General features: G+C 40.3%; 1 protein-coding gene across 1 annotated transcript in view; it reads left to right on the top strand.

The window, feature by feature from the left end:
- The window catches only part of LOC148342366 (uncharacterized), a 157,941-nt gene that overhangs the window by 29,438 nt on the left and 115,851 nt on the right, over positions 1-12,652 (top strand). The gene's annotated exons all lie outside the window — the stretch shown is intronic.

The raw sequence follows: 12,652 nt of genomic DNA, 5'->3' as shown, positions 1-12,652 counted from the left end.
ACTGAGCAGGAAAAAGGGTTTTCTCCAGTGTGTGTTGTTGTGTGGATTGTTAAATGAGAATTTTGGGAGAAACTCTTGCCACAAACTGAGCAAGAAAAAGGTTTTTCTCCAGTGTGTGTTCTTGTGTGACAAGTTAAATTTGACTTTACAGAGAAGCGTCTTCCACAAACTGAGCAGGAAAAAGGTTTTTCTCCACTGTGCGTTCTTGTGTGGATTGTTAAACTTGAATTTTTAGAGAAGCTTTTACCACAAACTGAGCAAGAAAAAGGGTTTTCTCCAGTGTGTGTTCTTGTGTGACAAGTTAAATTTGACTTTTCAGAGAAGCGTCTACCACAAACTGAGCAGGAAAAAGGTTTTTCTCCACTGTGCGTTCTTGTGTGGATTGTTAAACTTGAATTTTGAGAGAAGCTTTTACCACAAACTGAGCAAGTAAAAGGTTTTTCTCCAGTGTGTGTTCTTGCGTGTTCTGTTAAATTTGCCTTTTGAGAGAAGCATTTTCCACAAACTGAGCAAGAAAAAGGGTTTTCTCCACTATGTATTCTTGTGTGACTTGTTAAATTTGACTTAAAAGAGAAGCTTTTGCCACAAACTGAGCAAGAAAAAGGTTTTTCTCCACTATGTGTTGCTGTGTGTTTTCTTAAATTAGACTTTCCAGAGAAGCTTTTGCCACAAACTGAGCAGGAAAAAGGGTTTTCTCCAGTGTGTGTTGTTGTGTGGATTGTTAAATGAGAATTTTGGGAGAAACTCTTGCCACAAACCGAGCAAGAAAAAGGTTTTTCTCCAGTGTGTGTTCTTGTGTGACAAGTTAAATTTGACTTTACAGAGAAGCGTCTTCCACAAACTGAGCAGGAAAATGGTTTTTCTCCACTGTGCATTCTTGTGTGGATTGTTAAACTCGAATTTTTAGAGAAACTTTTACCACAAACTGAGCAAGAAAAAGAGTTTTCTCCAGTGTGTGTTCTTGTGTGACAAGTTAAATTTGACTTTTCAGAGAAGCGTCTACCACAAACTGAGCAGGAAAAAGGTTTTTCTCCACTGTGCGTTCTTGTGTGGATTGTTAAACTTGAATTTTGAGAGAAGCTTTTACCACAAACTGAGCAAGTAAAAGGTTTTTCTCCAGTGTGTGTTCTTGCGTGTTCTGTTAAATTTGCCTTTTGAGAGAAGCATTTTCCACAAACTGAGCAAGAAAAAGGGTTTTCTCCAATATGTATTCTTGTGTGACTTGTTAAATTTGACTTAAAAGAGAAGCTTTTGCCACAAACTGAGCAAGAAAAAGGTTTTTCTCCACTATGTGTTGCTGTGTGTTTTCTTAAATTAGACTTTCCAGAGAAGCTTTTGCCACAAACTGAGTTGGGAGAAACTCTTGCCACAAACCGAGCAAGAAAAAGGTTTTTCTCCAGTGTGTGTTCTTGTGTGACAAGTTAAATTTGACTTTACAGAGAAGCGTCTTCCACAAACTGAGCAGGAAAATGGTTTTTCTCCACTGTGCATTCTTGTGTGGATTGTTAAACTTGAATTTTGAGAGAGACTTTTACCACAAACTGAGCAAGAAAAAGAGTTTTCTCCAGTGTGTGTTCTTGTGTGACAAGTTAAATTTGACTTTTCAGAGAAGCGTCTACCACAAACTGAGCAGGAAAAAGGTTTTTCTCCACTGTGCGTTCTTGTGTGGATTGTTAAACTTGAATTTTGAGAGAAGCTTTTACCACAAACTGAGCAAGTAAAAGGTTTTTCTCCAGTGTGTGTTCTTGCGTGCTCTGTTAAATTTGCCTTTTGAGAGAAGCATTTTCCACAAACTGAGCAAGAAAAAGGTTTTTCACCACTGTGTGTTTTTCTGTGCCCTTTTAAAGACAGCTTTGAAGTGAATGAGTCAGTGTGACATGCCCTTTCACCTTTGGCTTGCCCATCATCATCATCATCATCATCATCATTAGTATCATCATCGTCATGAGCGTCTGATAATGTGTCCTCATTATGTGCTTGTGATGGCCCCCAGTGGTCTTCATCACCTTCTGTTGTCACGTGATGACTTGAGCTGCTGCTTGTAGGCTCCGCCCCTCTGTTGTCCTCACTCTCATTCTTGTTTTCATCTTCAGTCTTTATAGGGAGAACGTTCACTGGTGACTTGTTGATCTCCTCCTCCTCCTCCTCCTCCTCCTTTTTGATGTGAGTCAAGTCTGGCTCCTCTTTCACAGAACGGAGACCGTTTTCACTGACGTCTGGAGAAAGACAAATTTGGTTTGGTCAAGTCAAACCTCAGGCGGCGACTTTGTCTTATTTTCTACCGTGCTATCTTGACTTGTGCCTGCCGCATACGGAGCAATGCGTGCGACCTGAACTTGGACCCGACCATGGGGGCATTTCACAAAATTACGTCCTACAATGTAAACCTCCCTTTAGCAGCACAACAGTGATAAACGAGCATTTAAAAAGGAAGCACGTTGCGGCTGATGCCCGATTTCATTCCTGACATAGTCACAGACGTTTCTGGAATATGTATTCTAATTCAACTAATATACACCAAAATATTTTTTTAGAGTTCACTGAATTATTTTGGAACTGCAATGATGCTTAACAGCCATAGGGTGTAAGTAATGAGTAACAAAGTAACACAAGACCTCCCACTGATACATCATCATTGTCATTTGGATAAATTACCAGGAACTAGGAGTTGTGGGGGAGATGCAAACCACCTGGGCCACAGGAACTTTATTACCAGGAACTAAATGTTCCTGGACTTGTTTGTAGAAAAGGGGGTTGTGACGTTCTCCCTTTTTAAGCCCATTGTAAGCCAAAGATGCAGATGCATTCCAATGTGCATTCTTGTGTGGATTGTTAAACTTGAATTTTGAGAGAAGCTTTTACCACAAACTGAGCAAGAAAAGGGGTTTTCTTGCCCATTATCATCATCATTGTCATGAGCGTCTGATAATGTGTCCTCACTGTGTGCTTGTGATGGCCCCCAGTGGTCTTCATCACCTTTTGTTTTCACGTGATGACTTGAACTGCTGCTTGGAGGCTCCGCCCCTCTCTTGTCCTCACCCTCATCCTTGTTTTCATCTTCAGTCTTTATAGGGACTACGTTCACTGGTAACTTGTTGATCTCCTCCTCCTCCTCCTCCTTTTTGATGTGACTCAAGTCTGGCTCCTCTTTCACAAAACGGAGATCGTTTTTACTGACCTCTGTCGGGCACAATAAGACACACACATTTGGTTTGGTCAAGTCAAACGTCGACTTTGTCTTATATTGTTTCTACCGTGCTACCTTGACTTGTGCCTGCCGCACACGGAGCAATGCGTGCGACCCCGATTTGGACCGGACCATGGGTGCATTTCACAAAGTTACGTCCAACCATGTAAACCTCCCTTTAGCAGCACAACAGTGATAAACGAGCATTTAAAAAGGAAGCATGTTGCGGCTGATGCCCGATTTAATTCCTGAATTAGTCACAGACGTTTCTGGAAGCGAGCTTAAGTTAGCACACACAGGCTATTGTGTGGGTGTGATGGAACACCTGTTGTGGGACCCCAACATATTGATGCAGACCACTGGGGGCCATCGCAACATAATGACATCGATAAAATAGGAATCCTTCAAGTTAAATATGTTTACAAGTTTTTCATTTTGCAAGTGAAATATGTTTACAAGTTTTTCATTTTGCATTTAGAGATAGTTTCATCGTGGGTACTTTTTGCTTCCATTCTAATCTGTATGCCTAAAAGAATTAAAGGGGCCCTGGTAGGGCTGGGCGATGTGACCTCAAAACCATATCGCGATTAATTGAGCAATTTTACCTCGATAACGATAAATGCACGATAAATTTCCAGTGGGCTAAAATCAAAATAAATGCAGGAAATGCGTACTGACTGTCTTTTTTATTGACCAACTGGTACACATTACTTTCAATGAAAAACAAAAGTCCAAAAATCATTTGTATAAACATTCGAAATAGCTTGCTTTGCATGACTTGAACAATGTCACAAAGAAAAAGGGTACCTCTTGCAAAATCTTTTTCTGCAAATACCTTGCGCCAAGATGCTGTCATGGTGCAAATAATGCCAAACAAAAAAATGGTAAATAAAATGAAAGAAAATGTCAATGCAAGACAAATAAACAAGTGTGCATCATCGGGGAAAATGTGCCGTCTCGAGTACTCTGGTGCGCAGTCGCCACTTGTCATCTATGTAATGCACAGTTAGGCTCAATCAGGGATCCATGTTGCGACCCGACCACAAGTCGGATGTAGATGCAAAATGCTTGACATGTCTAAGCTTCCGGCCCGATGTTGTCCATATAGGGAAATATGGCTTCCATGGAGCGTTTAAATCCTGTGCGCGCCACTGGAACTAGAGGAGCTTTATCTTTAGCTATGTGCTAGGCTATTGCGTCCTCCTCTGAGACGTTCTCTCGTATGGTGTTGCCTCCGTTAACGGGCTGTTGTCACTTGTCGAACCTTGCTTCTCACTTTGAACTTTCAGCACAGCATGGTTGTGTTGTGGGTGGTGAAAAAGCTTCTGGATGTGATTCGCCAGCTTCGACAGCGACGTCTGTTTTCTTTCTCGATCAGGCGGGTGGAGTCACGTGACTAGAGGCGCTGTAGCGGTTTTAAAGGGGCATGAACAATGCCGCAGACAGAAAAGGCTTTTCTTTTTTTTTAAACACCGAATTTACCGACATGGGCAAAATGATTTCGGTCATAGTAATAAATTTCGGTAACGGTAAATTTTCGGTTTATCGCCCAGCCCTAGGCCCTGGCATCATAGTCGCTATTTATTGCATGATTTATGTTTGTTTTTTGTTTGTTTTTTTTCCCAAACTGACATTTAGCCTGCTAGTACGTTCCAACATTCCCCCCTTTTTTTTTTTTTTTTTTTATAAAATTTTTGTTTCTAAATAAATTTTAAAACAAAATTACGTGTGAAGAATCAAAATCCCTACACATAAATTAAGCAACAACACTTTCACTCTGACTTTCCCCAAACAACTTAATGTTGTGATGCATATTTTTAACGATAGAAAGTCATTCTTTACAAAGCAAATGAGAGTAAAACGTGTACAAACCTGCTTTGTGTAGCACAACACGAGGCTGCTCGCAACCTTCGCCCAGAAGGAAAAGATGTTGCTCGTTCTCTTCTTTTATTCCACAAAGTTCCTCTTTGTTCTTGGGTGTTGTTCTTTCACACATTTTCAAATGATAATTCCAAAAAATCCGCCCTTGATCTCTGCTTGGCGATGAGTCATGTGCCTCTTTTCGTTAGCGGCTAGCTAGCTAACAAGCTAAGCGAACTACGCCGAAAAGCATCAACGCGCGAAGATGAGGTTATCGGCACACAAAGACTTAATGAATTATGTCGTGGTACTTTAGAGTAGCACTGGACATTCTGTGAGAAAATTACAGTCAGTTCCACACTAAATCAGAAGAATTTAGCGGTGGTTGTTTTTGTTCCGGTGTGGACGGGTCGGTGGATGTGGTCGAGGTCCTTCGGAAGCTACGCGCTTGCTAATGACGTCATGCTTTAAGCACGTATTTTTCAAATATATTTCTTTGCCTCTGTGTTTGTTTTTACCCCTGGCTGTTCTATTTCAAAATATATTTTATATCATATTTTAAATCGGTTGATAAAAAAAAATAACAAAATAACTAAATTAACGCCACATTGGCGAGTCGGCTCGTACGTCACTTCCGCCGATGCCTCGAGAAGCCGCTGCTGCAACAGCAGTGGGACGTTTACGTTTCTCCTACCGAACGAAGCAACAATGCTGTGGTTCACTCGGGCTGCAAGATTGTATGAATATGATGTCTGCATATACTAGCAGTGCCTCTCAATTATTTCACGCCCGCCCCTTCCAAGAAGAAAAAGATTCGCGCCCCACCACCACCAATTTTTTTCTGTCTTTGTATATTGATGTTAGATTGTCAATAAAATATCCATAAACTAAGCTAAATTGATAAGAAATATAATTTTGAGAACTATTATTGTGAGGATCTCGAAAGTCGGTACTCTGTTTTGCAAATATTGATGAGATGATAAATATTTACTCATAGTTTTTTGTATAAACTTTATTGACATTTGCAAACCAAACACAGCTATTAATACGTACATAATATAGAAAAGACAAAAAGAAGAGCCAGGGGGATTTTAAACAAAAATTGTTTGTAAATAACATAAAGCAACAGCTTTAGTATGTTTACGATACGTTTTTTTAAAAAACAATTTTATGGTTACTATACGTTTTTTTTTAATGGTTACTGTAATGTTCCGTCTTCTATCTTAAGAAGTCACGCTGGTACAGTGATGCTGCAGGCTTGTGTCTCTTTATTTATTGACTTGCATTCTCGTCTATGTGCGGACACACGAGTTCGTCTGGTAACCACACACACATCAGGCAATACTGCCAACTAGTGGCCAATGATATAACTGCTATCATTACATCTCCCTTTCAAACGTTAAACAATGCCTATGCCTTTTTTTAATAAACCTTTTTTATTTTATAATTATTATTATAATTTTGTTTTGTTCGCAATTATTTTCACTTCTTTTCAATATCTACCCATTTGTTTTTTCTGACAACAAGCAGCTCTACAACAATTTTAGCAACAATCACACAACATTAAACATTTTCAATCAGCCTGTCCGGTTGTCGTCTAACTCTTGTTGATCTTCGAAGAGGTTCAGTACTCCCAGAAATTGCTGGTGGTTGAGGTCTGTGCTCCTTCGATGTATCCGCCTGCTTTGCAGCCTCAGCCGCATCAGAAGATTTCTTACAGTCCTCGGGAACCTTCAGAAGACTCCTCCTGTTCCTCCTCACTCTTTGTCCATCCTTTGTTTCCACAATGTAAGATCTCGGTCCAGCTTCGATAAGGACAGTCACTTTTCTGTCCCAACAATTAGGTCCCTCGATCCTTGCAGTGTCTTTCTCAGAAAGAGGTTCCAGATGTTTTGTAGCTCTGTCATATGCAATTTTCTGTTTGAGTTTGAGCATTCTCTTATTTTCAATCCAAATGTTGTTGTCATGTGTAACACCTCTAGAGTGATTACAGTTAATTATAGACCAGTACTAGGTTCGACTATTAAGATATAGATATAGATAATATTAACAACCAAATAAAGGACCACAGACAATAGAATAAGTTAGAACTGCCGGCGTAATTTAGTAAATAACAGTTGTAGACATAGAAATGACATACAATTACACACAATTGACATACAATTTACACACAGTTGACCCAAAGGAAAAAGGGTTTCCCCTTTCTTTCAAGTGAATTTTTCTTTATCAATATCCTTTTCTGTTCAACTATTATTTAGTTTGGAAAATATAATTTCAACCCGGGTTGTTGTTTAATAAAGTCTAATTTTATGTTCAAATCTTACCTAATCTATACTCAATTACCTTACCTCACTTTGTTGAATAAAGTTCAGTAAGAAGTAAGTATTTTGTTTGATCAGTTAAGTCTAACTTCAATTTTCAACCATTTCACTGGATGTGGTTCACACAGTCAACATTTCAATAATACCGTTACAGCATTATCATGCATGGTTTACAAAAATAAATGTGACACAATGTACAAAACTCAAAAACAATTCAGCAAAAGACTGAATCGATCCCAATGTCCAAGTGTCTTGTTTGAATATTTGTGTTCCTCTAGTTGTCCTGAATAGTCAATCCTGTGTTCCGGGAATCCACTGCAGTGTAGCAGAGTAGAAAACGGATTAATCCTACCAGGTTGATGAATCAACACAACGTCCAGTAACTGCTCTCCGCTCCTGCGTGAGAAACAGCTCAAGGGGCTCGTGGGTGGCTCGCCATCTTGTGTCTCGTTCAAGAGTTCAGCTCCGTCATTTAGCTCAGAAGTTTCTGAACCAAACTTTAATGGCCTATCATAACAACAAAATAATACTTATACAAAACCTAAATATTACATCAGGTGGCATCAAATGCAAATTAAACTCGTTTTTTCGTCGAATGAAATCGATGCTCACACAATGACGCAGTTTAAATAATGGAGGTGGCCGGTGAAGAATGGAAAACATTGCAGGGAAACTACAACTAGCATTCAATTAAGCATCAATTCACCTTTTACAGCCATTACTTAAAATAAAACAATATACATTTACATTGAAAGGTTTCTTTTCTTTTTTTCCATTTGACCAATACAACTGTAAAATGTTCATTGCATGAAATAAAATACAATAAAAGTCTGAAACTCACCAAGACCCGTTCAGTAATTAGTGCATCACCAATTGAAGGACAGGTTGGAAAACTCAAAAACGACTCCTTCAACATACAAAAATAACATTGAATAGCTCGGTCTCTCTTTCGTTTAACCGTAGTTCTCCTTCAGCTTCTTTATCAAGTATGAGAAGAATAAAATAAAGTGCGCATTTCTAGTCACGTGACTAACGGCATTATGTCGCTACGTGCCTTTCAAAATAAAAGCATTCACTTAGCGCGGAATCATTTTGAAGAATTACAAAAACACTAATTAAACAATGAATTTACCAGTGTTTAACCTTTTAATATATTTCTATGTCATGTTGATCATTTTTCCGCATCTACAATGAATATTTTGTTAATGACTGTTTTAATAACAAGCTCTTATTTTATGAGGCTATGTTAACCAGGGTTACACATGTCCTTGTGGTATTTGTGGTGCGAAGCTTACGGCACATGAGTAGGTCAGCAGGCGAAGAAGCTCCCCACTCCAGATGTGCAGCTCTGTAACTCAATAGGGCAAGGTAAGGATCAGATGCATCATCCTTGGCCTTCCTTAGCAGTCTCTTGATGATTTGCACTCCCTTCTCAGCCTGCCCATTTGCCTGTCGGAAAAAGGGCTTGAAGTGATGATGTGAGCCTCAGCCTCCTCCGCCGTAACGCAGTCCTTGATGTCACTGTTAGGGTGCGGCGCTCGGGATAACGCATCAGCAAGCACTATGTATTTTCCAGGCGTGTATATTAGCTCAAAATCATAGCGCTGCAACGTCATCATCATGCGTTGAATTCTGGGCGTCATGTCATTGAGATTTTTCTTCCTAATTGAAATCAGTGGCTTATGATCAGTCTCTGCTATGAACGTGGGCAGTCCATAAACATACGTGTGAAATTTGCCACATCCAAACACTAGACCCAGTGACTCCTTTTCTATCTGAGCAGAGCGTTTTTCAGTCTCTGACATTGACCTGGATGCATAGGCTACAGGTTGCCATGTGTCTCTCGCCTTTTGCAGCAGTACGGCACCTAGCCCATCTTTCGACGCTTCAGTGGAAATTTTGGTTGGTTTTGATGGATCAAAGTAGGCAAGGACTGGCTCAGCTGTCACAGTTCTCTTTAGATCTTGCCATTTTTTGTCATGTTTTGTTGTCCACTCAAAGACTACGTTGTGATGCAGCAGCAAACTTAGGGACTTTGTTCTTGAAGAGAGGTTTGGAATGAACTTGCCCCGGAAGTTTATCATCCCCATTGCTCGCAGAAGTCCTTTTTTCTCAGTTGGAACTGGCATGTCCGGCATTGCTTGCACTTTGGTTCTGTCTGGCACCACTCCATCTGCTATGAGCTTGTCTCCCAAGATTGTCAATTCTGTAACTCCAAACAGACATTTCTCTCGTTTTAGTTTAAGTCCATTCATTTTAACTCTTTGTAGCAGTTCCTCAAGTCTCTCATTGTGTTCTTGTTCCGTGTTTCCCCAAACAACCAAATCATCAATGAACACACGGGTTCCTTCCAGACCTTCTATGATTGACTCCATAGCTCTGTGAAAGATCTCAGGCACAGACTTTATGCCAAATGGCAGTCTCAGAAAACAGAAACGCCCAAATGGTGTGTTGAAGGTGGTGTACCTGCTGCTTTCGGTGTCCAGCTTGAGCTGCCAAAATCCATGCGATGCATCTAATTTGCTGAAGAATTTAGCACCTGCCATGTCACTCAGGATTTCTTCACGCTTGGGAATCTGATAATGTTAGTTTTTAATGTTTTCATTCAGATCTTTGGGGTCGAGGCAAACACGTAACTCTGGGGAGTTTCTCTTTTTAACACACGTGATGGAATTTACCCAGTCGGTGGGTTCTTCCACTTTCTCTATGACTCTTATTGGTGTCATTCTGTTCAGTTCCTTTTTTAATCTATCTTTGAGAGGGTCTGGAACTCTTCTCGGGGCATGTACTACAGGTTTAGCATCTTCCTTGAGCTGTATTTTGTAAGGACAAGGTAGCGTACCTTCTCCTTTGAAGACAGAAAAGTATTTGTTCACTATACTCTTACTACCTTCACTCTGCAAGTCTTTGTTGTTCTTATTGACATCCTTGCCGTCGACTTGGTAAATTCTTTTCACCAGTCCAAGCTCTTCAGACGCCTTGTCTCCGAGGATTGACTCCAGTCCACTTGGAACAATTGTGAATGTTAATTTGTGTTGTCTTCCCTTTGCGGTCACTTTTAGCCTACAACATCCCTTTGTTTTTATTGGCTGATTGTCGTAGGTTTTCAATTTCACGGGCTTGTCTGTGACTCTTTCCGGTTTCTCTTCAAGTGAATTCAAGTCTTTTTCATTAATTATGTTTGCTTTTGCTCCTGTGTCTATTTTAAAAGTAACCAGAGTCCCATTGACAAGCAGTGGTGCAATCCATCTGTCTTCTTTTACTGCATAAACAGCTTGCTCTGTGTCACCTCTATTTTGTTGCTGCGCTTCGCTTTCGCCATGTGACACTATTTTGATGAAAAAAGTGTCACTTAGGTCATCACTATCATCTGAGTCTTCCTGCACGGTGTGCACTTACTTCTTGGTGTAGCACATCTTAGCATAGTGATTTTGCTTTTTACACTTAGCACATGTTCTCCCAAATGCAGGACATTGTTTTGGCCCGTGCCTTTCTCCACACTTTTTACAGTTGAATGGAGCTTGATCATTTTCATTGGTTTTGGTCTTTTTCTTGAATCGCAGTTTACCTTTCCTCATCACTGCCTTCACGGACTCTGTTTTTTCATAAGATGCCGCTGCTTGGAAAGTTAGCACGTGCTGCTTTGCTAGCTCGTTAGCTTGGCAAGGCTTTCCTTATTATTGAGTTTTTCAGATCACCAAAGTTACAAGACCTAGCTTTAATTTTGAGATCGTTGAAGAAATTGTCAAAGGACTCACCGGGCTGTTAGAGTCTTGAACGAAACACGTATCTCTCATTAGTTTTGTTTTTCTTAGCTAGACAGTTTTCATCAAATTTTTGTAAGACCGTTTCAAACTTGTCTTTATCTTCGGTTCATCATAAACAAAGGTGTTGAATACCTCGATGGCCTCGTCTCCGGCATTGGTTCTCAAAAGGGCTATTTTTCTTTCGTCTGCTCTGTTTCCGACTCCCACGGCGGCAAGGTAGAGCTGGAATTGTTGCTTGAAAGCCCGCCAACTCTCGTCCACATTTCCCGTCTTTTTCAGCGCTTCTGGTGGCCTTACGGAGTCCATCTCGCGTCAGTCCTTTTCTTGACCCGCGACCTGGTACCATGTAATGTTCTGTCTTCTATCTTAAGAAGTCACGCAGGTAACGTGATGCTGCAAGCTTGTGTCTCTTTATTTACTGACTTGCATTCTCGTCTTTGTGCATACACACTTGTTCGTCTGGTAACTAAACACACATCAGGCAATACTGCCAACTAGTGACTAATGATATAACTGCTATCATTAGTTACTATACGTTTGACATCAAACCACTTCGTCGTGATGACGTCAGACATTTCCGTGTTCCTTTTATTTTATGTTTAGATACTTAATGGTTGCAATACAACATTTCTGTTCATAGCTGCTGGCTCTCCACCCAAACGCAGTTCAAGTGAGACTTCTGTTAAATGTCGAGCGTACATAGAAACAATTAATTTTAGCAATTAGCGCGCTTAGCACCTCCTTGCTCACCTCCTCGTTTAGCACGGTACTTGTTAGTGGAGTCGTTTATTTTCCATCACGTAGCTTGTTGCTGCTGCTGTGTATGGACTTACATATAGTTCAGACAAAGTCCGTTTTGCTGCGGCGCAAGATAGCATAGCGCAGGGCGTTTAAGTAGCGGAAAGAAATCCCCTCCGGGACAACGAGCGACAGGGCGACAATCTTTTATATGTTAACATTTCAAATCCATGTGACCATGAGCGCACGTCCAGCACAAACATTAACCTGGCTGTGCTGAACGTGCGCCCCCTTTTAAACAAAACTTTTATCATAAACGACCTGATTTTAGACAACAACCTTGAAGGTATTCTTTTATCTGAGACATGGCTCGGTACAGATGCTCCAGTTGCTCTCACCGAGGCTTGCCCACCAAATTTTATTTTTTTATTTTCGACCAGAGACTGTAAAAGAGGAGGCGGGACTGTGTCAATTATAAAAACTTCTCTTATTTCAAAGGAAACTATTTTTAACAGGTATTTATCTTTTGAACACCATGCCTTTGTTTTTAGCAGTCCTTCTATTCTCTGTGTCACACTTTATAGACCTCCTCATCACTCTACTTCTTTTATGAGTGAGTTTTCAGAGTTCTTATCGATTTTACATTCCACTTATAACAGAATTTTAATAACTGGCGATTTTAATGTGCACGTTGACAATATCTCGGACTCACTGTCCAGAGAATTTTTAAACCTTTTTAACTATTTTGAATTTAAACAGCATGTCGCACAGCCAACTCA

Source organism: Idiotropiscis lumnitzeri, chromosome 2 (assembly GCF_059441095.1).
Source record: "Idiotropiscis lumnitzeri isolate Australia: NSW breed Sydney's pygmy pipehorse chromosome 2, RoL_Ilum_1.0, whole genome shotgun sequence".
In the NCBI taxonomy this organism is placed as follows: Eukaryota; Metazoa; Chordata; class Actinopteri; order Syngnathiformes; family Syngnathidae; genus Idiotropiscis; species Idiotropiscis lumnitzeri.
Note: the sequence above shows the minus strand (reverse complement) of the source record. Positions and strands in the feature narration are given on the sequence as shown.